Source organism: Sorex araneus, chromosome 2 (assembly GCF_027595985.1).
Source record: "Sorex araneus isolate mSorAra2 chromosome 2, mSorAra2.pri, whole genome shotgun sequence".
Lineage (NCBI taxonomy): Eukaryota > Metazoa > Chordata > Mammalia > Eulipotyphla > Soricidae > Sorex > Sorex araneus.
Genome location: NC_073303.1, coordinates 81,929,449 through 81,956,453, shown reverse-complemented (window position 1 = coordinate 81,956,453; position 27,005 = coordinate 81,929,449). Strand labels below are relative to the sequence as shown.

At 37.8% G+C, this 27,005-nt stretch overlaps 2 pseudogenes; one reads left to right on the top strand and one right to left on the bottom strand.

The window, feature by feature from the left end:
* The first annotated feature begins 353 nt into the window (after positions 1–353).
* LOC101542913 (40S ribosomal protein S4-like) lies at positions 354–1,138 on the top strand (annotated as a pseudogene).
* Positions 1,139–13,396: 12,258 nt separating this feature from the next.
* On the bottom strand, positions 13,397–14,067 carry LOC101548635 (zinc finger C4H2 domain-containing protein-like; annotated as a pseudogene).
* Positions 14,068–27,005: the final 12,938 nt, after the last annotated feature.

Sequence of the window (27,005 nt, the reverse complement as noted above, 5' to 3'; positions counted from 1 at the left end):
GAATCCTTGCCTTGCATACAGCTGACCTGGGTTAAATCCCCAGCATACTGTATGGTCCCCTAAGCATGGCCAGGAGAAATTCCAGTGCAAAGCCAAGAGTAACCCCTGAGCACTGCCAGATGTGGTCCCCAAACAAAATAACAACATATACAAATAAATTTTAAAAAATAAAATAAAAGAGTGAATAGGAGATGGCTCTGGCTGACCGGATGCAAACGACTCTCCCCTTTGAACAGTTGAGAGCAAATTGCTCTGGGAGATGATGGGAGTTGCCTAGAACCCACATAACAAGGACTTCTCTCAAGGTAGCAAAGGAGTCACCTTGAAAATAATGCCTCGTCCCTACTGAAACCATGGCTCATGATCCCAAGAAACATCTGAAGAATGTGTCAGCTCCAAAGCACTGGATGTTGGATAAACTGACAGATATTTTCTTGTCATCCATCCACTGGACCCCACAAACTCAGAGTGTCTTCCACTGATCAGTTTCCTAAAAAACAGGCTGAAATATGCCCTAGCAAGAGATGAGCTGAAGATCCGCACGCAGCATTTCTTTAAGATAGATGAAAAACTCTGCTTCAAGATAACCTACCCTGCAGGCTTTATGAATGTCATCAGCCTTTATAAAAGCGGAGACAATTTCCATCTGGTCTATGACACCAAAGAATGCTTTGCTATTCATTGCATCACACATCATGACCAAGTACAAGTTATACAAAGTGAGAAAGATCTTTGTGGACACCAGAGAAATCCCTCACTTGGTGACATGCAATGCTCTCACCATTTGCTATCCTGACCCCCTCATCAACATGAACAACACCATTCAGATTGATTTGGGAACCCTAAAATTTACTGATTTCATCAAGTTTGACACTGGAAATCTATGCATGGTGACCTGTGGTGCTAACCTGAGAAGAATTTGTGTGATCACCAACAGGGGAAAGACATCCCAGTTCTTTTGATGTTGTCCAAGTGAAAGATGCCAATGGCAAAATCTTTGCCACCCACCTCTCCAATATTTTTGTGATTGGCAAAGGCAACAAACCATGGATTTCTCTCCCCACAAGGAAAAGACATTCATGTCACCATTGCTGAAGAAAGAGACAAAAGACTGGTTGTCAAACAGAGCAATGGCTGAAATGTTTTCTAAGTAACAAATCGATAGATGGAAGGGTTTTGTTATTTAGATCTGTATTTTTAAAAAAAGAGAGAGAACATATTAGTAATGACTCAGTTCAGGACAAGATATAGAAAAAAATACATGTTACTATAAAAGAACAACACAAGGACCTCCAGTGATAAAATTGTTCTGTATCTTGACTGTGACAGAAAGTCTCTTGCCTGCATGCTTGGCTGTCTTCCCCGGGGCCCTTCGGAGGGGATAGCCTCCAGCTTCCCTCCCCACCCCAAGAAGAGCTCCCGGAGGCTGAAGACCTCCAGAACCTAGCCACAGCCATGCTCAAAGCCCCTCTCCACATGTTCGGACAAGCCTCACGCATGAAGGTAGGGGCAGAGGAACCCAGGTATGTGTAATCCCATCAACGGCCAACATCCAGAGACTTAAAAGCAAGCTCCCAGAAGCTTATAACCTACTTCTCCCTCTGGGAGAAACTGGCAAGCTACTGAGAGTGGGAGAGCCTTGCAAGCTTCCCATGGTGTATTCATATGCCAAAGCCAGTAACAAGCTGGGTCTCATTCCCTTGAGCCTGAAAGAATCTCCAATGAGGCATCATTGGGAAGGCCAAATAGAGAGAGAGGCTTCTAAAATCTCAGGGATAGGACAAATGGAGAGGTTACTGAGACCACTCAAGAAATTTGAGACTGCTTGTGAAATTCGACGATCAACGGGATGATGATGATAATGATGATGATCTTGCCTGTACTGATGGCCGCATCCAACTAAGCTGTGGCATACTTTATTGAGAGCTATTCTGCAGTTTTGCAAATGTTGACATAGAATATAATTACACGCAAGGAAATTTTACCCACGCAAGTATCTCTTGGTGTTTTTTTTTTTGTAAAAAAACACCAAGAGATACTTGCGTGGGTAAAATACACGCAAGTATCTCTTGGTGTTTTTTTACAACTGCCTGTGAACTATATTTACTCCAAATATAATTGTCCTTTAAAAAAAAACTAATAGCCTCCTCCCCCCAAAGACATTGCATATTTGAACAAATAGAGTTCACATTTTAGAGTAACCAAAAAAGGAAATAATCAAATACCAAATAAGGAAAACTGTTAGATATCATTGGGTTGTCCTTGCTCCTCTCCCAGGGAGCTTAGGTTTATTGAATTATTCCCACAACAGTGTTCCTGAGGCACATCAGATTCCATCAGGCACTAATAATCCTAAATTGCATTTCTCTTTCCTTTATGTCACTTGCATGGTTTATTAATATCCTTTTTGTATAGACATAGGAAGAAAGTTTATGCTATGCTTTTGTAGCACGAGAGCTATTGACTCCAAATTATAATTACTCCTTGGGCATCCATCATATTTGCCTGCCTCAGTTGTCCTTACTTCCTAACACCTCCAAAAGGAGGATCCAGACGAAGGGACTGGATGGACTCAGGGCAAGCAGTAAGCTCCTCTGACATTGAAAGGGGACAAGCTAAGTGCCATTAGTATAATAAGGTAAGAGCATGGTCATGGAGCAAGCTCTTTCTTGACCCAAAAGGAAGTAACTGAGTTAGGACCTTGCTGAGATTAGGAAAGACTAATCTGGCCTGGGAACTATAGTCTAGGATATATAGCAAGAATTCCCCAGGAAGAGATAACCTTTCAGCTTAATAAACCTCTTACTATGTTCATACAAAATGAGTAGAAATATTATAAGAAGTAAATTTACTATGATTGGTTAAAAGGATTACTAGCTGAGGAGAGGAGAAAGCAATAGATCCTTGATGGAATCCCGCCATTGAGCAGATCTCCTAGTAATCTGGAGTGCTGAACCCTCAGATGAGATTTTGTCCTTGAGTGAATCTCCTGGAACTTCCCCTGAAGGAGTGCCTTTACATCTGTTTGTTATGACAATGTTCCACTCCAGCTATGTGTACCCCACCCCTCATGATTCCTATATGGCTGTGCTGTAAGGGATAAGAGGGGACTAGAGAAGGACTATGAGGAGACTAGGATGACTAGAAAGATAAGGACTGTGAGGATGACGATGAGGGACAATGCCTGATAATATGACCAAAACTACAACTACAATTGTTCTGTAAAGGAAGAGATTGGACTACTTCAGGGAGGAAAGTGAAATAAACTGTTTACTGACCAGCCTGAGACCCTGTTTCTCTGTTCCCCGAGTCCTTCATCTGTCCATCTCCGTGGGCCAGCAAGTGGAATAGCTCCTGGCCACAAAACACTCATGTCCCTCATACCTAAGCTTTTTCTTGAAACTCACAGAAAACTTAAAATTATAGTAATAAATATTTAAAAATTTTACATATATATATTTAACTTAGTCACTGCATCAATTCAAAGTAACTAACCTGCAAAATCTTAGATGTTTGCAGATATAAGGTACTAGAAAACATACATTTGTTTTCATTAAGGGTAAAGATTTAGAGCTCTCAACCCTAAATGTTTACAGCCTATGTTCCAGCCATTAAGTAAGATAATTGACTGAGTCATGATATCAAATGAATACAAATTTAGTAGCTCAGGTATAATCAGGTGTTAAGCATGTAAATACACATATATATGTGCCTCCTTAGGCAGATGTCACTGTGTACAGAAATGTATGACTGCATTATTTTATTATAATTTGATAGATAAACTTTTATCATTACATTTCTCTATTCCTTTTCAATAAAAAAGGGCATTTGCAGCACTAAAATTATGTGATTGAATTTAACTATCAATGTTAAACACCATTAGAGAAAAAGTAAACCAAAATTTGAAGGAGTTATATAAACGTTTACATTGCTATAACGAGTTAAAGAAATTAATGGCCATAAAACAAGTGATTTGATAAATAGTAAATGATGTGTATAAAAAAAACAAAATTTGAAGGAGACGAATATTCCTAAAGTGCAAAGTGCATGTAAGAAAAAAGAAAGAATAGTATATCTTAGAAGAAACTTGATTTACTTACCGTATCAATACAAGAAACTATCAAAACCATAAGATCATAACAAGAGATGCAGAGAAAGCATTTGTCAAGATCTAATCTCTACTCATGATGTTATTCTCAACAGAGTGAGGTTCAAGGAGACTTTTCTCAATATAGTTAAAGTTGTTTGTCACAAATACACAGATAAAATTGTAATCTCTCATCCTGTTGTTCATCAATTTGCTCCAGCAGGCACCAGTAACTGTCTCCATTGTGAGACTTGTTGTCACTATTTTTGGCATATCAAATACGCCATGGGTAGCTTGCCATGCTCTGCCATGGGGGCAGGATACTCTTAGTAGCTTGCCGGGCTCTCTGAGACGGATGGAGGAATCAAACCTGGGTAGACCATGTGCAAAGCAAATGCCCTATCTGCTGTGCTGGGGAATAAAGCCTTCCATTTAAGATCAAGCCCAAGACAAGATTGTCCACTCCCACCACTATTCTTCAGTACAGTATTGAGAAACCTCATCATAGCAATTAAGCAAGAAAGAAATATTAAGTGAATCTGGACCTGAAAAGAAGTCAAAACATCACTACTCACAAATGAAACTATACTTAGAAAACATTAAAAACTACAAAAAATAACCTCCTAGAAACAACAAAGTTATACAGCAGTGTAACAGGCTACAAAATCAATACGCAAAACTGCCATTTCAATATCTAAATAACAAAAAAAAAGAAAGGGGAGAGAAGAAAAAAATCTTCACAGTTGCACCTTGAAAAAACAAGGGAATTCAGCTTAACAAAAGGTAAGAAAAACGGAGAATGGGAACTGGTGGAGCAATGGGTGCTCGATTATTGTATGACTGAAATGTAACCATGAAAGCTGGTGTATTGCACAGTGATCCAATTTAAAAAATATGAAAAACTTCTATAAAGAAAACTGTAAATCCCTAGTTTAAGAAATAAAAGAAGACAGAGGAAATTGAAGAACATCCCTTGTTTATGAATTGGAAGGATTAATATTGCTGTAGCACTGTAGCACTATAACCTCATTGTTCATCGATTTGCTCAAGTGGGCACCACTAACGTCTTCATTGTGAGACTTCTTGTTACTGTTTTTGGCATATCGAATACACACCATGGGTAGCTTGCCAGGCTTTGCCGTGCTTAATATAACACGCAAATTCATGAAGCATTCCATATTATTAATATTGCTAAGATGACAATATTACCCAAAATACTAAACCAATTCAGTTCAGTCCTTATAAAAATAACCATGAGGGTTTTTTTTGGGGGGGGGTCACACCAGGCAATGCACAGGGATTACTCCTGGCTCTGTGCTCAGGAATCACCCCTGGCAGTGCTCAGAGGACCATATGGAATGCTGGGAATTGAACCCAGGTTGGCCTTGTGCAAGGCAAATGCCATACCAGCTGTGCTATTGCTCCAGCCCCCCATGAAGTTTTTTTAAAGAGATAAACTAAATACTGTTTAAATTTACATGGAGTAATAACATGACAGCCCCCAAATAGCCAAAGGAATCCTAGGAAAAAAGAAGATAGGAGGTTTCTTTTTCTCCCCAGTCTTCAATTATGCTATCAAGCCAAAGTAAATAAAACTATGTACTGGACAAAACATGGTAAACAACATGTGGTACTGAATAAAGACAGATTCTCAGACCAAAGGAATAGAATGGAGAGCCCAGAGAAACATTTTCAGATACATGGGACATGATCCAGGATAGAGTCCTTGCTACGATAGGGGAAAAAAAGTGTCAATGATATAATGAAGAATGATATTATAACAGGTATCAATGCTATAAGGTAGAAATTAACCAGAAAAAGAGAGATTGAGAACACTAAAATATCTGAAGACTAAAAAAATATGCTTTTCAAAGGTTATTGGGTGGAGAGATAATACAGAAATTAAGGCACTTGCCTTACATACAGCAGGTCCTGGTTATGCCTCCGATCTCCCAAGTATCATAGTCCCTGAGCACAGAATCAGGACTTAACCCTAAACACAGGTGTAGCCCTAAAACTTTTTTTCATCTGAAAAAAATAACAACTTTTGAATTAGAGACATCACAAAAAGAAATCAATACCCCCAATGACATAGATGGAAAAAAATCCTCAACAAAACCTTAGTAAATTAAATTCAACACCTAATTAGAATGATAATACCTCATGACCAAGTGGAATTTGTTTCAGTGATGCAAGGATGGTTTAATATAAGCAAATGTGATTTTTTAAAAGTTTTGTTTCACTTAACATTTTCAAATATTAGGAAACTAAGTTTTAGATAGTTACAGATTCTGGATGCAAGTATTTCCAAGAAAAGGTGATTTTTAGGCTTTTTTTCATTAAGTCTTCTTTCAGTTTAATAAAATAGATTAATTGCATCATATGTTTTGAAAGTTTACTATTTCCTTTTAGAGGAATTTTTGTACTTGACAAACAGTAATAATGAAGGCATTTTATAATCATTGGGTAATTAGAGGCATATCATCACCATTTAAATTAGTTTCAGTGGGAATTAGTTTATAGACATGCATACTTCTCAAGTTGAAATATTTGATAGCATGTGTCACAAACTTGTATCTAATATAGTCCCCTATGGATATATAATTATTTTTGCTTTTTGCCCCCTTTCTCCCTTGAGAGGTAATGGTGAAGACAACAGATTCTATTTCTATTATTGTCTTCCTTTTGTTTTCTGTCATTGTTTCCTCCTAATACAAATGTACATAACTTTTTCTTCTGAATTGTGCATTTTTAATAAAACTGAGAAAATTTGATTATTAAGTATTGAGTATTAAAGGTTTTTTTTAATAATTTATACTTTATAGACACGATTCATTTTTACATTTAAAACATGTGTAATAAAACATAAATAATTGAATTGGATTTCTTTTTAAAATAATTCAGAAAAATAGAGAATGAATACAATGGACATCTATATGCTAAATTCTAAATTGTAAATAACTTGTGGTGTGGCACACTAGTTTCTAAATAGTTTTAATTTTATTTTTAAGACAAACTTTAAGAATCCAACTTAATATATTTTGGTAGGTTTATTGAATCATGCAAATAATACCACAAGATAGCGTCGTATTATTCTTTTCTTTCTTTTTCTCAGTGGCGGGGGGAGGAGGCCACATGCAACAATGCTCAGGGGTTACTTCTGGCGGTGCTTGGGTACCATGTATAGTTCAGGGTGGGGAATCAATCTGGGTAGGCCACATGCAAGGCCAGCACCCTCCCCACTTTACTATTGTTCTGGATCCTCATATAAATTCTGATGGATTTTTTCTAATATGCTTGTAATTTATCTGAGGTGAGAGAATTGAACAGAGGCTAATGAATTTAAAAATAGGCTGAAGAAACTAGAGCTATAGGACAGAGAGGAGGGCATAAGCCTTGCACTCAGCTGACTCAGTGTTGATGCAGAGCATTACATATGGTCCCCTGAGCACCACTAGGAATGACCCCTAAGCGCAGAGCCAGGGGTACCCCTGAACGTCACTGGGAGTGGCATGAAAAAGAAATCAAATGTAAACAAAAAAACAAAAGAAAGAAAAGAAAAAATGAAATAGGTCTAATAGTTGAGGATGTCTTATCCTCGAACCTTGCTTAATCTTTTCATATTCATACAGAAAGTTGACTGCGCTTTCCAAATTTGTAATCTGCCTTGTCTGTGAAATCTTTTGCTCATTAGGATTCTGAGTCCATGACTGTTTCTTTGGTGATTTCTTACATCAAATAAATAGCAAAAGTATATTAATGTTCAGATCCCATGACCTTATGCATAGAAAACCAGAACATTTTGTCTGAATATCTTTACTACCTCTTAAGTTTAAGTGGCAGTTATGGTACTAAGTTGTATCATAGATTTTTAATTAGTTGAAGTGCTTCTTGTAAAGAAAAAAGTGAAAATCATTTGTCTCTTAAGCAATCTATGATTTCCTAGGTATGTTCTAGCTTGTATTTTATTATCTTTAGTCACTACTTGAAGCAAACAGCTATTTAGACTTTCAGATAACATTTTTAAAAAATATTTTTGATTTTTACAAATCATTTTACTTTCTCTTTTTTCAGACTACTTTAAAACTTTACTTTTAAACATCTGATGTTCTATAGTATTGATAGTAGATATATGATATCTTTATTCTTTAAAAGTTCATTATTGCCTAAGTAATAATATTCTTTAAGACTTTAAGAAAGAGATGGAAATGATGGTACTGATATATTCTTTGTAGGAGCATTAATGAATAGATTTTAGGTATCTGTCATTTTATCCATTTGTTAATATTAAACAACACTGTTTCTCTAATACCTCTTCTGTTTTATCTCCAAATATACAGCAATATAGGTTCTAAAATGTTACAAGTCAGTTTTATGTTTCTAAACATTTATTTTAAAAAAGCCAAGAACTTATTTATATTAATTCCAAGCTTATTTATTTTTAATATCATCTAGATATTTTTGCCACTTATCAGATATGTCGACAATTTCACATTTTATTTTATATTTTGTTAAATTTAAATTTATAGAACAGATATCTGGGGCAGCTCTGAGGGGGTGAGGAGGTGGGACTCAATCATCCCAATAGAGCCCCAACAGCCGAGAACCTCCAGCATTCAATCACCGACATGCTCATGGCCGATTGTCACAGGCTCAGATGAGCCTCATCCACAAGTGAATCTGCTGAAAAACTCTGGTATGTGGGTTTTGTGATCAAAAGCTCCAGGCTTTCATGGAGTCGAGGATGAGCTACTTCCCCCATCTCCCAGTTCTTCTGGCAGCCTGAAAGTCATGCCCAGGAATTGTCTCTGGAGCCATGTAAGCTCACTAATGGCCATGATCCAGAGACTCATAAATAAATCTCAGAAGAGAGCTACACACTGCAGAGATGCCTCTGGACTCCAAAGTCACTATCCAGTTGAAAATTTAACTCCGGTTGTATCATCCTATTTAAAATTTTTAGAATTCCTGACACCCCATATGCTATACCACTGATAAACCAGGAGTAGCAAACCATATTGGATGGGGTGTACAGTAGAAAGCAATTGCTCTAGATGAAAAAAAATACATATATGTATTTATATATATGTAATATATGGACTGGAGCAATAGCAAAGCAGGTAGGGCGTTTGTTTTGAATGTGGCCTACCCGGGATTGATTCCTCCACCCCTCTCGGAGAGCCCAGCAAGCTACCAAGAGTATCCCGCCCGCATGGCAGAGCCTGGCAAGCTACCCATGGCATACCTGATATGCCCAAAACAGTAACAAGTCTCACAATGGAGGTGTTACTGGTGCCCACTTGAGCAAATCCGTGAACAGGACCACAGTGCTACAGTGCTACTGTATATATACTGTATATATATTAGCACACAAGGCTCAACCTGTAACACTGTAACAGCAAGTTAGTAAATCTCTTCTACAAGGACTTAGTGACTCTAGGCCTAGATACAACAATCTTCACACACTTTCTTCTAAGGAAAAATTTTTGGTCATTTTTAGCAAATTATTCATAACAAGCAATGCAAAATAAATTATTTAAGGCCTGCTATTGGGGCAGGCTTGGGTGGTGGTTGAAAAACTCAAAATATTGGTGGTGGGAAGGTGTAATGGTGTTGAGATTGGTGTTGGAATGCTTAATGTAATAAATTATTGTGAACAACTTTATAAAAATAAAATTAAAATTAACAAATTTATAGAGCAAAGATAAATGACAAATAAAATAACATTTACATTCTCATCAAAAGTATATCTGGGAATAAACTTAATAATGGAAGTAAAACTATATACTAAAATCCATAAAGCATTACTAGAAGAAATAAAATTCACAAATGGAAGAATTATCATGTTTATATGTTAGAAGAAAAATAATTGTTAAAATATTCAAACTTCCTAAAGCAATATACACATTCAATACAATTCCTATCAAAGTCACATGAGATTTTTATGGAAATACAACAAAAATTCTAAAAATTGCATAAGACCACAATTTTTCTCCCAATAAGAGCAATCCAAAAAGAAGAAAAGGAAAAATTGAGGAATCGTGCTCCCTGAACTACAGAACTACACTTTAAAACAACAATAACCAAAAAGTATGGTATTAGAATTTAAAATAACAAACGCAAGAATAGAATAAAATAGGAAGGCCTAAAATGAATCCAATTGTTGTGTACAGTTTATTTACAACACAGGCATTAAGGCCATACAACAGAAAGAAATGCCTCTTCTATAAATGGTGTTTATTGAAAAAACATGCAAAAAAACAAAAAACACTAAGATAATTATTTATACCATATACAAGAATAAACTAAATATTAAATATTTTAATGTAACATAAGAAACAATACAATATAAAAAAGAAAATATAGTTGGTACTTTTCTGTCTATATATGTATATATATATCAGAGAGATCTCAATTTCAACAAAAAAAGAATAAGAGAAAAATAATACTAAAATCTAGTGTAAATGAACAGATGACAGATTTCCCACTGACTTAACAAAGGTATTTGCACATAAGATATGATATGAGAGTTATATCCAAAATAAATAACACACTCCAACAACTTAATTGCACAAAAAAATCAACCCAACCAATCAATCAATAAGCAAAAGATTGATTATCTTCAAACACACACACACACACACACACACACACACATATCCAACAGGTCAAAGGAAAAATGTTTGACTTCACTTACTATTAGGGAAAAACAAAACCAACCTTACACATTTCATCTCTATGTATAAGACAATGGAAATAATTGTATGTTGAAAAGGAACTCTGCTGGTAGGAATGCAAACTAGTCCCATCTCTACGGAAAACAGTCTAGAGATATTTTAAGAAATATAATTCAGCATTATCATAATTATCTGTAGACTATGAAGACAATAGCATGAAAATATATGCAAGAACTTCTTGTTCATAGTAGTATTATTTGCAGTAAACATGATGTAGAAATAAACTAATTGCCCACCCATTTATTGATGACTGAATAAAGAATTTATAGACTATCTACTCAATGGAATACTACTCAGCTATTATAAAGGAGGAAATCTTGCTTTTTGCAACAACTTAGATGGAACTTGAGGTGATTATGCTAAGAAAAATTTCAGATAGTACAAGACAACACCAGATGGTTTTGCTCACATGTGGTATATAAATAACTAAAGCAAACTAGCAGACCACAACAGAAATAACTCATACTGTGAAAAATCTGATGGTTACTAGAGTGAGAGAAGGAGAAAGAAAGGAATGGTGGAGGGGACAATCAGTTCATAGGAAAGTTGAGCCTTTGGTAGTGAGAGTGGTGAGTTCAATGCACATATGCAGATAGGAAGATATGCACACATGCACTCCTAAAATGTCTGTATTATTGTAAAATCAATGGTATATTGATGGTAAGTAAGCTTCATATTTTTTTTAAATTCCTAACTTAGAATGTAGGGCATTCTTAAAAGCAGAAAACAAGAATCCATTTATTTTAGGACTTGTGATATCCCAGAATACAGTTAAAAATTGTGGCACTCCTAAATCCTTTCTTTCATTTCCTTTCTATGACTTTTTGCTTTTAATTTTAATATAATACATGATTAAAAGGAGATTAGGATATTTCCTATTTTTATTTAAATTTTATATATTGTTCCTATAAATTTTATTTTATTTTTTATTTATTTATTTTATTTGTTTAATTATTTATTTATTTTTCTTTTTGTCCACACAGCAGAACCTGGCAAGCTACCCATGATGTATTTGATATGCCAAAAACAGTAACAACAATGTGTTCTTCATGTTCCTGGAGCAAGCAGATGCCACTGGGCATGTGACAGGGACAAATGAAGATGTTACTGGTGTCCGCTCCAGCAAATCGATGAACAAGTAATATTGTTCTTTAGGTCTTCTCTTTTACAGTCCTCTCTCAATTTTTTTCCCAATGATCAAATGTTTATTTAAAAGGATCAGTAAGAACATCACACTCTCAGTTTTAAAAAAAAGTGGAAGAATTTTTTATACTATGAACACACAGACACTGTGGCAACATAAAACTAAGGAAGGAAAACCCAGGAAGAAAAACATATACTCCACACCTTTGTCAGGGACTGATAACTAGAGCTGAAAACATGTTCGGTCAGTCATTCCCCCTCTCTGAAACTGACTCAACTAAAGTTCTAACTCTGGTGTGTGAAGGGTGCAAGGAGTGTATGGGGGAGAGGAGCTGGAGGGTCTAGGGAGCCTCCTGGTGTCTCTTCCTTCTGCAGATAGGGAGGGGACGGAATGCCACTACATAATCCACCAGAATAGGGGCGGCCAGCAGCCAAGCTGAGTGGAGTTTGCTTCATGGAAGAGGGCAGGCCCCAAAGAAGCACGGATGAGTGGAGGGGGGTGTTCTACTCTCCTGTAGGTATAAAATCAACACTCACATGAATTCTACCCGCTCCACTGACTCTGAAGATATATTATTAAGTGCCACAGTAATAACTTTAAGCAAAAGTCAACACAGATGACATCCTAGGACCATTCTCAGGCCAAGAGAGCCTTAACAGCGGACCCGTCAAGCCCAATGATTTAAGGCAGAAAGTTAGGTAGGACAGAGCTCCCTGATTTTCACTGTGGGGGATGATCTGCAAAGAAAGACTAGGGTTGTGAAAGGGAAAGGCCTACCTGCAGACACACAGCCAGGTACCTGAGAACTTTAGTCTATCTGAGAGACTGGGGATGGAATGAACTCTACTTATTTGGGACTCACAAGTAAGTATGAAAGGAGAGCATATCCAAGATACCTCTGGACCTTGAGGAGGAGATGAGACTGGGAGTGAGGGAGTTATATGCACCAAGCCTTTCGTAAAGTCCAGTAAGAGGACTGTTATCCTCTTGGAGCCAAAGGGAAAAACACAGGGAAGGGGCATTATGGGGCCTTCATCTGAAACAAGATCTGGGCCTCCACCAGTGCTCAGAGTTTAAGCCCCCAGGTCGTGGACACAAGAGACAGAGAAAATCTATGTGGGTTTTCTGCCTTCCTTGAGCTCCAAACAAGGGCAAAGGTGAAGAAATATGGGTGTGGGTGTGAGATAAGGAATCAGCAAAAACACTCACATTGTCATTAGCACCTAAATCAAACCCTTCCCTAAACCAGAAACCCTCAAGTTCACAAAGAAATAAGAAAAAGGGATGGTGAAAAAGGGGTTGTGCTTCCATCATATTAAATAGGAGACTGGATAGAATTGGGGAAGGGTTTCTTCACATCAGGATGTCAATAACTCTGGCCAAGGGGAGGTGTTATGAGCTGCAGAGATCTATGTATCACACCTCTCTTCATTCATGCTGTTTCCGTTCTGGCTTTTGGGGGTTCCGGGACCGACTGTTGGCTTTGCACAGAGGGCATATAGGTGCTTTTCGGTGAATTTGCTGATGGCATGACAAACAGGCCTTCGTAGGTGGGGGCTGCTGCCCGGAGGTGGCTGTCTGCCGAGCGTCCTGCTTCCTAACCACTTGGAGTTGTTGTGAAACAGCGGCTGCAGTGGTCAGGGACTCAGGAATGGGGGGCTACTGAGGTTCCGTCTGCCACTCTACTTTCTGCTTCTCAAAGTAATCCAAGGAGAGTTTTTCCTGCTCTTCACATAGGTCAGGGAGCCTCTGCAGACCCAGAGTCATGCGCAGGGCACCCACATGTTCCTTTAGTGACTTATACTCATCATGTAGCCTCCGGGTAGACTCTAGCTGCTTGTCTAGGTCATTCTCAGACTGATGGTATTTTCCATCATATTGATGTGAGCACGAATCAGTCGGAGTTCTTCCACATGGGCCATCTTCTCCTGTAGAAGGAGGTCCAACTCCAGCTTGTATTCCTTCAGGGGCCTCTCTTCTGACTCAAGGGCCTCAAACTCAGCCTTCAAACGGGCCTTGATCTTTTCCATCTGCAGTGTTTTGTTCCTGATTTCTTTAATGCTTTCCAATATGCACATGATTTCTTGCTCACCTGCCATGGCTTTCACTGTGAATTTCAGGGGCGGCGGGGGGCGGGGCGGTGCAGAAAAAAACTAATATGCATACCCAGGGATACGATAGACACCATGTAGCCACTTCCGCCCCGCATGAGTGTTCTGAGCCTGTGCCTCTCTCAATTTTTTTTAACAAACTGAGGGATTAACAATTAATTGAATAGTGGATATGAAAATTTTATTTCAGGATAAATATTATTGAATTGTCAAGGTATTAAATTCTATAGAAAAGTTTGCACATCTTTTCAAAAATTAGTATATTCTTTAAATAGCCATTGACTTGGCTCTACAATGAATTTTAATTAATATTTTATAGTTCTGATACTATCAGTTGATTTTGAAATTTGAGAATTCTTAGGTAACTGAAGAATAGGTGACTAGAAGTTTAGATAAAAAGTAGAAAAGGAGAAATGCAATATTTCAGAAGAAACTAGAGTTCAAATTTTGGCTAGATGGTATATTTTAAAGCTGACTAGTATTCTTTAATAAACATTAATTTGCCAGTTTACTATTTTTAAGTGGACTGGAGCGATAGCGCAGCGGGTAGGGCATTTGCCTTGCACACTGTCGACCCAGGTTCAATTCCTCCGTACCTCTCAGAGAGCCCGGCAAGCTACCGAGAGTATCCTGCCCACACAGCAGAGCCTGGCAAGTTACCCGTGGCATATTCGATATGCCCAAAACAGTAACAAGTTCACAATGGAGGTGTTACTGGTACCCACTTGAGCAAATCCGTGAACAGGACCACAGTGCTACAGTGCTACTGTTTATATCTCTCATGTGGAATGTAACGAGACATAGTAAGGAAATAGCAATGCCCAAAGACAATAGAACCTGAGAACTGGCCTGTAGAACTAAGCCTAGAGAATGGAGAGGGAACTGGAACAATGGTGGGGGGAACCTTCGGTGGAAGTTGTGGTGTTGGAATATTATGCCCATAGAATAATACCTGTAAAACCATTACAAAGCTTAAAATTTAAAGAGAAAGAGAGAAGTTTAAGTAGGAAATAATTGCACAAGATAATTGTCTAGAAATATAATTGTCTAGAAAGATAAAGATAACACCAAAAGGTTATATAGGGATTTTATATAATGCAAATTAGGACCATAAGATGATGCAAGATATTGCCATGGTAGAGAAAAAAGGTAAAAATTATGACAATTCCAAATGCTGGTTAAAATGGAAAATAATTGGCACTCCTATAGCGGATGGAGAGCACTTGATATTGTCAATTTGATGAAGAATTTGCCACTATCCAGTAAAACTGAAAATGTGCCAACACCATGACCTGTTTACATAATCAGCAGAAATGTACATATGAGGGCACTCAGAGATATCCACAAGGATATACAGAGCACATCTGCAAAGATCACAGGCAAAGATCACAAAGAAAAAGAGTTCTAGAATTAGTAATAAGTAGTCTAACGAATTACCAAAATAGGAAGCCATTACCCTTTATTTAAGGACTCATCCAGACTTAGTCAGTTTTTATACTCAGATCTCACTAATGAAGAGGATAATGCATCCCTTTGAGAGAAAAAAATGACAAAATATACTGTCAAATATTTGTTAAATTTTTCTAGCTCTCCACAATGGGATCTGGGACCTTTTATGAGGGTGACTCTGTAAGAGAAAAGTGGAAAGTCAGATGTTCTAGAGATTACTGAACGCCACTATCTCTGAACTGATATTAACGCCTTTGAAAACCCAAAATGCGATGATAGTCCTCTAGTCAGATAGAGGCTTATGGAGCCGTATGGTCCATAGAGTTTTAGCTCAGGTCTGTCTCACAACTGTATCTAAACCTATTATTATTTCTCTACTAAACATCCTCAACAACAATTGGCAAATTCTCATACTTCTTACTAACCTGTGAAGCAAAGACTATTATGAAGGAAAAAGCCAAGCGATGGCTACTAAGATTTACCTGTATCTATTTAAAAAAAAGCACAAGAAATGGTGTCCTGGAGATATTGCAGAAATCAGTGCCACAAACCAGGTTTTTCTGTATGGATGTATAATGTTGATTCCCACCATTCAACTTCCTTGGTGGCCTATGCAGAAAAACATATGACAGCAGCTGTAGTCCATGCTCATGAGTATAGTTTCCTTCCTGACAGTCAGCCCAAAGGTCCCAGATTTGCCTAACTAGACCTATAATGCCATCTTTCTCAGTCCATCAATCTTTCAATGGACTTGCCTGCTGGTCTCTTTCCCTGGTTGACCTCTGACTGGGACACTTGTCTTATTTTCAGTATCAAAGTACTAAGCTTAACGCCCAAAATGTATTAAAGAGACTTCCAAAACTGTTCAAGGTACTTTATCTTATATTTAAGTAAAATGGTTCAACAAAAGTTTCTTTAATAATTTTTTCTTTGTAAATTACCACCTATGTATAGTACTTAGTGAATTAATAAGCTTTTAATAAATGTTTAACTGTAAAACAAATAGATAAGCGAGCCAACTAATACATTATTATTATAGCTGCAGATATTTATAAACAAGAGTATCATGGCAGAGGAATTTTACAAATTGCCACATTTTGTAGATCTGAAACAATTAAACAGATGCTAGCATTTAGTTAACTGCAATTTCACTTTGTATCTACCAAAATGATGCTCTTAAGAACTATAATGAAATGACTTGGGGATGAGAATAATTTGCTCCTTAATAAACATCTCTGTGAAAGGCCAGGCATTATCTTTTTGAGTATTACACAACCTCCTTATGACTCTTGACTCACAGGAATAGGAAAGCTCCTGAGAGATCATGAGTCTAGGTTTTTGCTTCCCAAATGCTTCCCTGGTTCACTCTAATAAATGAGAGAAATCATGAGGAGAACTCCCTGCTGGAAATTGGCCCAGGCATCAGTTTGTACATAATGTAATGGTGGTGGAGAGTATATAATGTAGAATCACTTTGTTTTATATTAAAGGGGACAAGACTGAAAAAAGATATAAGGAATGGTGAAAGAGATGTTTTGGATACTTGAAAGTATCATGTGGGATGCTGGTAATAAATTTAACATAACACACATGAGAAAAATAGAAAGGAATATAAGTTTTAATCAATCGTTTCTCTGGAAATTCACTGTGCTAAGCTTTAATACTATGACCAAGAGTGAAAAACAAAAGAACTGAGGATAGTGTAATTAGGAGGAAAATGAGAGTCAAAGTTACTGAAGTTCATCTAATGAGAACTTTTTTTTTACATTGATAGAGAACCATTGTTGAGGTTACCTGGAATATAGGAGACTGTAAAATCTTCCTCTAAATATTATAAACTTGGAGGCTTTAATTTTCAGAACAACTAGAATTCATCCCCACATTTCTAAATGAGTGGGAAAAGGGTTGTTGCTTGTATCTGTAATAAATTCAACAGCAACAAAAAATCTGGCAGAGTTTAGAATGTTTTAATTGGGTACAAACTCATTTTCATTCCTTCCATTAAGATATGTGGTTCTTACCAGAGAGACTGGTGCACATGAAAAAGAACAATGAGTTGGCCTGGATGCATGGGGGAAAGAGACCCTTATTCATTGCCTGTGTGAATTTCTACTGGCTCAGGCAGGTTTGTGAAGCAATATGGACATTCCTCAAAAAGCTAGCAATTGAACTTTCATCCAACCCAACAATTCCACTTCTTGTAACATACTCAGGGGCCAAAAAACACAATGCAGAAAAGACATCTGCACTCCTATACTCATCACAACACTGTTCACAATAGCAAAATATGGAAATAACTCAAGTTTCCAAGAATAGATGTTGGATTTAAAAAAACTAGATACATGTTTACATTTAAAAATTTTTTTTGAGGAGCAAAAGACAAAATTTTCGGGGCTAGAGATTCTGGGTATCAAACCCAGATCAATATACAGGCTGTATCACTAGTCCTTGCAGGTTTTTTTGTTGTTGTTTGTTTTTTTGGTCCCAGTATTTTTAATTTTAATGGAATTCAGTTTTATTAGTTTTTGGCCAACCCGGGTTTGGTTCCTCCATCCCTCTCAGAGAGCCCAGCCAGCTACTGAGAGTATCCTTCCTGCACAGCAGAGCCTAGCAAGCTACCTGTGGTGTCTTCGATATGCCAAAAACAGTAACAACAAGTAAGTCTCACAATGGAGAAGTTACTGGTTGCCTGCTCGAGCAAATCGATGAACAACGGGACTACAGTGCTACGGTGCAGTGCATGATACATGTACACAATAGAATACTGTCTTGGACCTAAGAAAGGATGAATTCATGCAATTTTCTGCAAGGTGGTTGGATGTGGAGAGTATTATTCTGAATGAAGTTAGTCAGTGAGACAACTTCAGAAAGCCCTATGTGCAGTTATAAAAAAAAATAGCTAGAAGTAAAAAAATGCTCAAAGGCAATAGAAACAAGAGCAGAACTGGTCTTTAATAGGAAGCTTGCCTCTGGGGTAGGAACTGGTATCAAGAGGACATTGCTGACCAGAAGTAAAATGATATGCATGATAGATTATCAGGAACAGTGTTGTACACCATTGTGCCTAGAGGGAAGAACAGAGGAACCACCTCCTAACCAAAAGAATCAGGGAGCATTAATAAGATAATTTCATAGCACTAACTGGAGGATATATGTCATAGGTAAGTGAATTCTAGAAAAACTCAATCTGAGGTACCTATGGGTGCTAAAATGATAAATGCACCAGATTGGGGGTAATTTATTTTTTAAATTAAAATCATCAACTTAGCGTGTATTTCCAAATTTTTAAAGATTTAGAAGCAAAGAGTTGATGAAACAAATCCCGACAGTATTAACATTTTCTTCTAATTTCAATATTAATTCATTCAAAACTGATAATGCATTTTTATCTTGATATTCTCACAGTTTTATGTTTGCAAAGATTTGGGAGCTGGGGTTTGGGCCATCCCCAGTAGTGCCCAAGGGCAACTCTTGGTACTATCATTGAAGTGACTGTTGTCAGTGGTGTTCAGGGGACTGTGCAAGACACGTGCTCCAGCTCTCTGAGACATCTCCCAATTTTCTAAAGGCACTTATTGTAAGCAATTGAGTTCTTGGTTTTAAATATGTAATCCTAGAGCAAAAGTTACCAGAGAAAAAGTTACAGAAAATTTAAGTAAATGAGGGGGCTTCTCCTGAAGCCCCTGCCTGGCACCTTTCCGCCGCCGCCGTCGGATCCTGACCAATCTCCATCCTGCAGGTAAACAGGCAATCCCTTGGAGAGCCTGACTCAGCGCGGAGAAGCCCCCTCCCCGCCCCCTGCCCGCCTCGGCTCGGGGCTTCTCCTGAAGCCCCTGCCTGGCACCTTTCCGCCGCCGCCGTCGGATCCTGACCAATCTCCATCCTGCAAGTAAACAGGCAATCCCTTGGAGAGCCTGCCTCAGCGCAGAGAAGCCCCCTCCCCGCCCCCTGCCCGCCTCGGCTCGGGGCTTCTCCTGAAGCCCCTGCCTGGCACCTTTCCGCCGCCGCCGTCGGAGCCTGACCAATCCCCACTCTGCTGCTTAGGGGCGTGTCCTCATCTTAGGGGGCGTGGCCTAAAAAGTGGGCGTGGCTTCTTTCCGGAGTGGCGGCCGCTAACGCGGCCGCAGTTATTTTTCTCTACCATTCCATGTCTTCTCCTTTGGCCACAATTGATAGAATTCATTCCTTCGAAGAACTCCCTCATCATCTTAGTTACTACATGTTAATGCTCAACTAACCCACCCTATCCTACCTTCACGAAAACTGTCAATGAACACACCAACTTGCACACAAAAGTCCTCTGTCAAAGGAGCATAGCCCAAAATCTTCAGTTGACGTTCCTCCCAAGCTAACGAGAGCTCCAGACAGTAAAGCCCATAACAACATGAAGAAACAGAGAAAATCCCCACCACCAGTAGAGAACCAAGAAAACATCTCACTAACCTCACCAGCGACCTCCCAGAAACACATCCTCTTCTCAGATAAAGAATTCAGAGAGGAAATTGTGAGGATGGTTCACGAACTCAACACAAATATGGAACGAACATCCAATAAATTAAGGGAGGATATGTATGGATGCAGCGTTGGAACGCTCCACCAAGATAATCCAGGAAGAAATGAGAGCAGAAATTTCAAAGCTACGAACAGAAGTCACACAACTAAAAGAATCAATAGATGAAATGAAAAACTCTGTAGGAGCCCTCAGTAGTAGAATGACTACAGCCGAAGACAGAATCAGTGAGCTTGAAGATGAGCTGCACAAAGCATATAGGCAACAACAAATAATGGCAAAAGACCTCAAAATGGCTCTAGAGCGAGTTAGAGTCCTAGGGGATGACCTCAGGAGAAACAACATAAGAATCATGGGAGTGCCAGAACCACACGGAACCAATCCCAATGAAAAAAACACCATTAAAGACATCATTGCTAAAAAATTCCCAGAGCTAGAGAATGCGGACATCCAGATACAAGGAATCCGAAGGGTGCCAGCTAAAAGGGACCCAACTAGAAAATCCCCAAGGCATATCATAGTCAGAATGAGGGATGCCGTGGATAGAGACACAGTACTGCAAGCAGCAAGATCAAAGAAGGAGATCATATACAAAGGCGCACCCCTCAGATTCACAGCAGACCTATCAGAAGAAACCCTCCAAGCCCGAAGACAATGGTGGGATATAGTGAAAAAACTTCATGAAATGAATGCCTCACCAAGAATACTCTACCCGGCTAAACTCTCAGTTAAACTTGAAGGAACCATACACTATTTCATGGACAAGCAACAGCTCAGGAACTTCATAGACTCAAGACCAAACTTAAAAGAAGGACTCAAAGGGCTACTATAAGACAAGGAAAAAGACCTATAAGAACAACAAACCCTACAGAAAAGAAAATTTAAGTAAATGACTAATTTGACTTTGTTTACAGGAGTTGAATCACAGGAAATCTAGCTCATTGTTCATTTATTTATTTAAAGTCACAATTAATATGAAACCTAAATAATGACCTTTAAGCAAATAGAAGAATATACAACAGGAACCTCTTTGCTACCTACTATAAGAAGGACAATTTGATTCTCCCCTAACCCCATTTTAAGATGTGTCCATAGATTCAACCGGTACAGTGAGACAGAAAGGTACTCAAGATGCTAAAAAAAAAAGGTTTCCCATCTCGACCCAGTCCAGGTGGTCACAGAAGTGTCCAATATAAGTAGGCAATCATATGTTTATTATGTTAAGATTATATTTTCAAAATGAAAGGAGGAATTATTCAAATTTAAACAAAACTTTCTTGTAAAACCTGAGATTTTTTTTATTTTGCAAGCCATGATAAAATTCAAATCATTCACCTGCAGCCTGCAATCACTGGTCCCAGCTCTGGTAAAACCATGAAGATAAAGGAGCATAAGTTACAGTTGTCTCATTTGCATAAGTTCCTATTGCTCGCTGAAGTTTAGGTAGTTGAGAAGCATTGGTGACGGTTTTCAGTTGGCTATTGTCATCTACGTATTAATTTAATGACTATTGAGTAACTAATAATTCAAGAGATTCTGAATACCCATTTCATGAATAAAAATAGGTCTTTTTCCTGGAGAATATTTAAAAAGGCAAAATGGGGAGAGAATGTGAAAAGAGAAATAGAAAAAGTATAGAGAAACAACAATTTCCTCCACACAACATGCACCAGAGTTAGAGCAGCAAAGAGCAGTTTCTGGCAATACAGGATCTTTCTGTGGATGTATCATCTTGTTGGGTACACTGGATGTTTCACATTCATTCCTTACAAAAGATGATGACCCCACTTTAACACTGAACAAACATAACTGTCGGCAATTGCACTCTGTATCAAACCAAAATTGTTTAGACTGCAATTTGGAACAATTTTCTCTTTATATGCACATACAAGCTATTAACATTAGGCCATCATATTTTTCTCAATACAAGACTTGGGTCATTATTAATTCATTTGTTTCTGTGAACTGCATAACTTACATGAAGACAACTTATAATTTTATTGTGTGTTAATATTTGTCAAATAAGAATGGAGGAAATGAGCCTTTAAAAGAAGAATATGAGAATCAGGGCCAGAGTAATAGTACAGTGGGTAGGGAGTTTGTCTTACACACAACCAACCCAAGTTTGATCTCCAGCATCTCATATAGTTCCCCCAAGCACCACTTGGTTCCTGAGTGATTTATGAGTATAGAGTCAGGAGTAATCCCTAAGCACATTCAAGTGTGACTCAAAAACAAAGCAAGAAAGGAGTATAAGAAATGTTTATCTTATATTTAACAAAAATTATTCCAATTTCATATGAATTTCTTGATAGTTAAGACCAAAATGTGAGGCACTATAGATTAAACAAATATTTAGTACAACTTCTACTACCTCTAGATGAAATTATCTCACCTTTGGTACTTTTTCAGTATAGCTCTTAATTACACCATAATTATTTTCAATATCTTTCAGATTAAAACATATTATCCAAATTCATTTTAAATTTGTTAGTAAGTGACCAAACAGGAAACAGTAACATGCAGATGAAATGATCATTCTGAATTCAGGCAGAAAATCCAAATGTTATACTGAAGGGTGGGAATTAGAACTTATAATAAAAACCTTAAGGTGATAAAAAACAAAATTGTAAATACAATTGAGATAGTTTCCTTTGCAGAAATAATATAAATTAACTGCGCAAAGTTAATAGAACTAATGTGAAACGTTTAGTGGAGAAAAATATCCCTATCACCAAGAGATGAAAGATAGTACTCTAAGGTAGCACTCTAAGTACTCTAAGGATTCTTCAGTATCAGTCTACACCCAGGCAACATAGAGAGGTTGTCATCCAAATGTGTTGCTGCTCTCATTGTTCTTCACTCATCTTTCTATTCTTCCAGCCATAGACCTCAGGCATGTCACCTGTATTATATCACCAATGTTATCTCAGGTATCATTTAATTTTTATTCTGGAAGCTAAAGTTGATTTCTTTGTCTACAGGAAGGGATCATATCTCCACCATCTTCCAGGTGACATTTTTCTAACCTCAAATTTTCATGATGTCTAGACAGTACTTCCCAACTCTCTCCCACTCTAGCTCTTTCCATCCTCTTCCTCATTGCTTCACTTTAACATTTGCTTTTATTCTTGTGAATTATTGCTAGTTTCACTCTAAGGCACTACTAGAAAAAAACCCTCTGATGGAAAGATTGAGTCTTGTTTTTGTTGCATCTACAGTAACCTATAAAATACATATGATGGATATCCAATCCATGACTATGGAAAGATGGTTAGTTGAGTAAATGAGACTTGCAATGATATCACAAGGATGATGGCCTAATTTTTACCTGGTTTTGCTTCTCTAAGAAAAACTGTAACAAATATTCAAGAAAAAGACACAAGGAATACTAAAATGAGGTCAAAGTACTCTCCACTTGAGGCAACAATAGAGATGCAGATCTGATTCTCTGCAAAACTTTTCTGAGTGTAACAAGATTAACAGAATGTTCTAATGAAATTAATGATGAGTACAGTTGGAGATATCCCAGGGAAATTTACAGCTGATGTTGACTCAGAAGCAACAGTACTTTAGTGTGATTTAAGTGAGCCCTTCACTTCCCCTCTCTCCCTCAAAAGGATGAAATTTCCAGTCTTTCCATGGAATATTTTTTAAGTTTATTTTATTCTTTAATTAGTGAATCACCATGAGGGTACAGATACAGATTCACACATGTTAGAACTTGTTTTTCCCTCATACAATGTTCACAAATACATCCCTTCACCAGTGCCCATTCTCCATCACCAATAAGCCCAAATCCAGTATCCCTCCCCCCCATTCCATCTCCCCCCACCCCACCCTGCCTCTGTGGCAGGGTACTCCCTTTTGATCTCTCTCTCCAATTGGGTGTTGTGGTTTGCAATAGGGGTATTGAGTGGCCACTGTGTTCAGTCTCTAGTCTACTTTCAGCACTCATCTCCCTTCCTGGGCAGGATCTCCAACCACATTTTACTTGGTGTTCCCTTCTCTATCTGAGCTGTCTTTTTCCCCAGCATGTGAGACCAGCTTCCAATCCATGGAGCCAACCTACTGGTACTTATTTCTACTATTCTTGGATATTAGTCTCCTATTCTGTTATTTTATATTCCACAGATGAGTGCAGTCTTTCTATGTCTGTTTTCTTCTGGATGGAGTACCACCAGTGGACTGTTGGGCTGATACTCTACATCTGCCATGTGAGAGGAGACAATAATTTACCTGACACCTTTCTTTCCAAACAGGACCAACATATCACTGTTTACAAACTTAATTTTTGGAAAATCAGAGTTGGACTCTCTTCAGAGAAAATATCTATTACAAACTACCCACCCACTTAACAACCACAACAAAAAAAGTTGACAGGTATTTTGACTATTGAGTTCCAAGAAGGAAGTCATGATTTATTTTCACCTGGTCTTACCTAAGTACAGAGGGTGCCCTTCTGCAGTAACTCACTTCAAATGATAGGCAAAGATCTTTTCTCCTGGGGCTGGAGAGATAGTTCAGGAGTTACAGCGCATGCCTTGCATATAACCAACCAGTTTCAACCAATTCCTGGCATCATACAGTCCCCTGAGCAGCTCTGGGTCCTGTCCTAAAGGACCTTGAGGACCACATGAACGGACTGAGTAATCCCCAGCTCACAAGACGCAAGCAGTTCTATACCATTGGGCCCTTGCATTGAGCTGGCTCCAGTTGGTCTAGAATTTACTGGAGAAATCCCCATGTTTCTTGAACATAGTTTAGGAAACAGCCCCAGGTTTATAAAAAAAAAAAAGAAAAGAAAAAGAAAGGGAAAGGGAAAAAAGATAGATATTGCATCAAAAAAATGTATTCAACATTTGATGTGCATTGAAAGTAATCATAGCAATGTCTATACAACTGTATCTGTTTATCTGTTTTTATTTGGGGAGCTCACTGGTGTGAAATATGTATCACAGGGAATTAAACTCAGGGCCTTACAAAGGAAGTCATCTGCCCCATCCACTTTGGTCTCTCTCCTTGTCCTCTATATCTGTTTTCAATCCCATCTACATGGTGTGAGTAATCGTGTTTGCCCACATTCTCACTTCCTTATGATATCGAATATTGTCATCACTTTTTGCTGTTGACTATCAAAGATGTAAGAACAGTGTTTGGGCATATAGTTACAGATCTATATATGTAGATATTCTTTACTCCATATATATTTACTAAGACAACTATATGTTAATTTGTGCTTCTTGCTACTTATATTTCTCTGTTTTTATTTTCCTAGGAGAAGTTTTAATTTCATTTATATAAACTCTTTGTACACATATACTGAGAATAGTATTTGCCTGTAGAATTTTATGAAGTTTTTACTAGTTCTTTATTTGTCTTTTAGTTTCATTTCTGGTATGTAATGCCAGCCAGAATTCAGGTTTAAACAAATATCTTTAAGTACTGGAGCAATACTTCATAGGGCAAGGCCTCTGCCTTGCACATGGGCAACCTGGCTATAGTCCTCAGAACTCTGTATGGTTCCCAAGCTCCACCAGGGGTTGGTCCCTAAGTACAAGAACCAGGAGTAAGTTCTGAGCATGAAAAAGCACCAAAAAATTTAAAATATATAAATAAATTATCTTTAATCAAATACATGTATTTCTGTATGATTTATTAGTTTAAATAATTTTTAAAATATGTAATGAGGAAATAAGATGATACCTATATTTGTGGTATTCATTTCTCTAAAAATAATCACAGTGACACAGTATAGGAAAGAATTGATGCACAGAATAAAACAACGATCCTTTGGGATGGAGAGGTAGCACAGTGAGTAAAGAGTTTGCCTTGCACGTGCCCAATCAAGATTCAATCCCTGGCATTACATATGGTCCCCTGAGTTCTGCCAGAAATGACCTGAGCGCAGAGCCAGGAGTTACCACCACCAGTTATGGCCTAAAACAAATCAATAAAATAAAATAAAATAAAGAAGAAGATTGATTCTTGGAGCCAGGTTTTGGTAACTCACTTCAATTTTCTGAACCTCAGTTTCCTCATCTGTGAATTGCGAATTATAAAATTGTGTCACAGGATTGCTCTGGTAGTAACTAGGACTATGCATGTGATAGACTAAAACTTTCTCATGTGTCATGTGTATTTTCCACTTGATAGTAAGATGCATAAAATGGAAAAAACAAAAGTAACAATAACCCCTGAGTTAGAATAGCAGGTTAATTTCTTGTTTAAAAAATTATCAGTCACATTCCTCCGATAATTACTTAAATATTCTGTATGTTTTACTTCCAAAGGAACATGAACCTGAGACAGATTTACCTGTAGAAGAGGTGGATTAATTCAGGCAAGAGGAAATGATGATTACAGTGATGAAGAAGTGAGTTATGAGAAATGATTAAAGATAAAGATTATATCTGGTGTTGCTAAGTAATGGCTGAAGGGGGACCAATAATTGACTACAAAAATTTGACAGGAGAAATACTGAAAAGACAGGGAGAATTATTTAATCAAATTTAGGATAGGATAGTGAGAAAGAAAGATTTCTCCTGAATGGGAGAGAAAACTTTCTGGCAGTAAAAATTATTACTGAAGAAAAATCTTCCAAGAAATGTGATGAAAGAGCATCCCTAGGGATATTTAAAATAATGTTGGATAGAAACCAAGAGAGCATATATGACAGAAAATCATGGTCCTTTGATTTAGTGCTACTTTCGTCTCTGATTTTATTGTGCCCTTGGAAGAAAATAGGTCACATCATCCTAGAGGGATTAAAATATGGAGCAGGAAACCGAGTGTTTGCACAGTTCCACGGAGTCCAGCTCCTATATTAGACACAAACCTGAAAACCACCTTACGTGCCTGATCTGTGTTGCCATGAACTGCACTGGTAGACGACTACCACATAAGTGATGGGGTGATGTATCCGCAAATTACCTATTGCTGAGTGAAAACTCAAAAGCAGTCAACA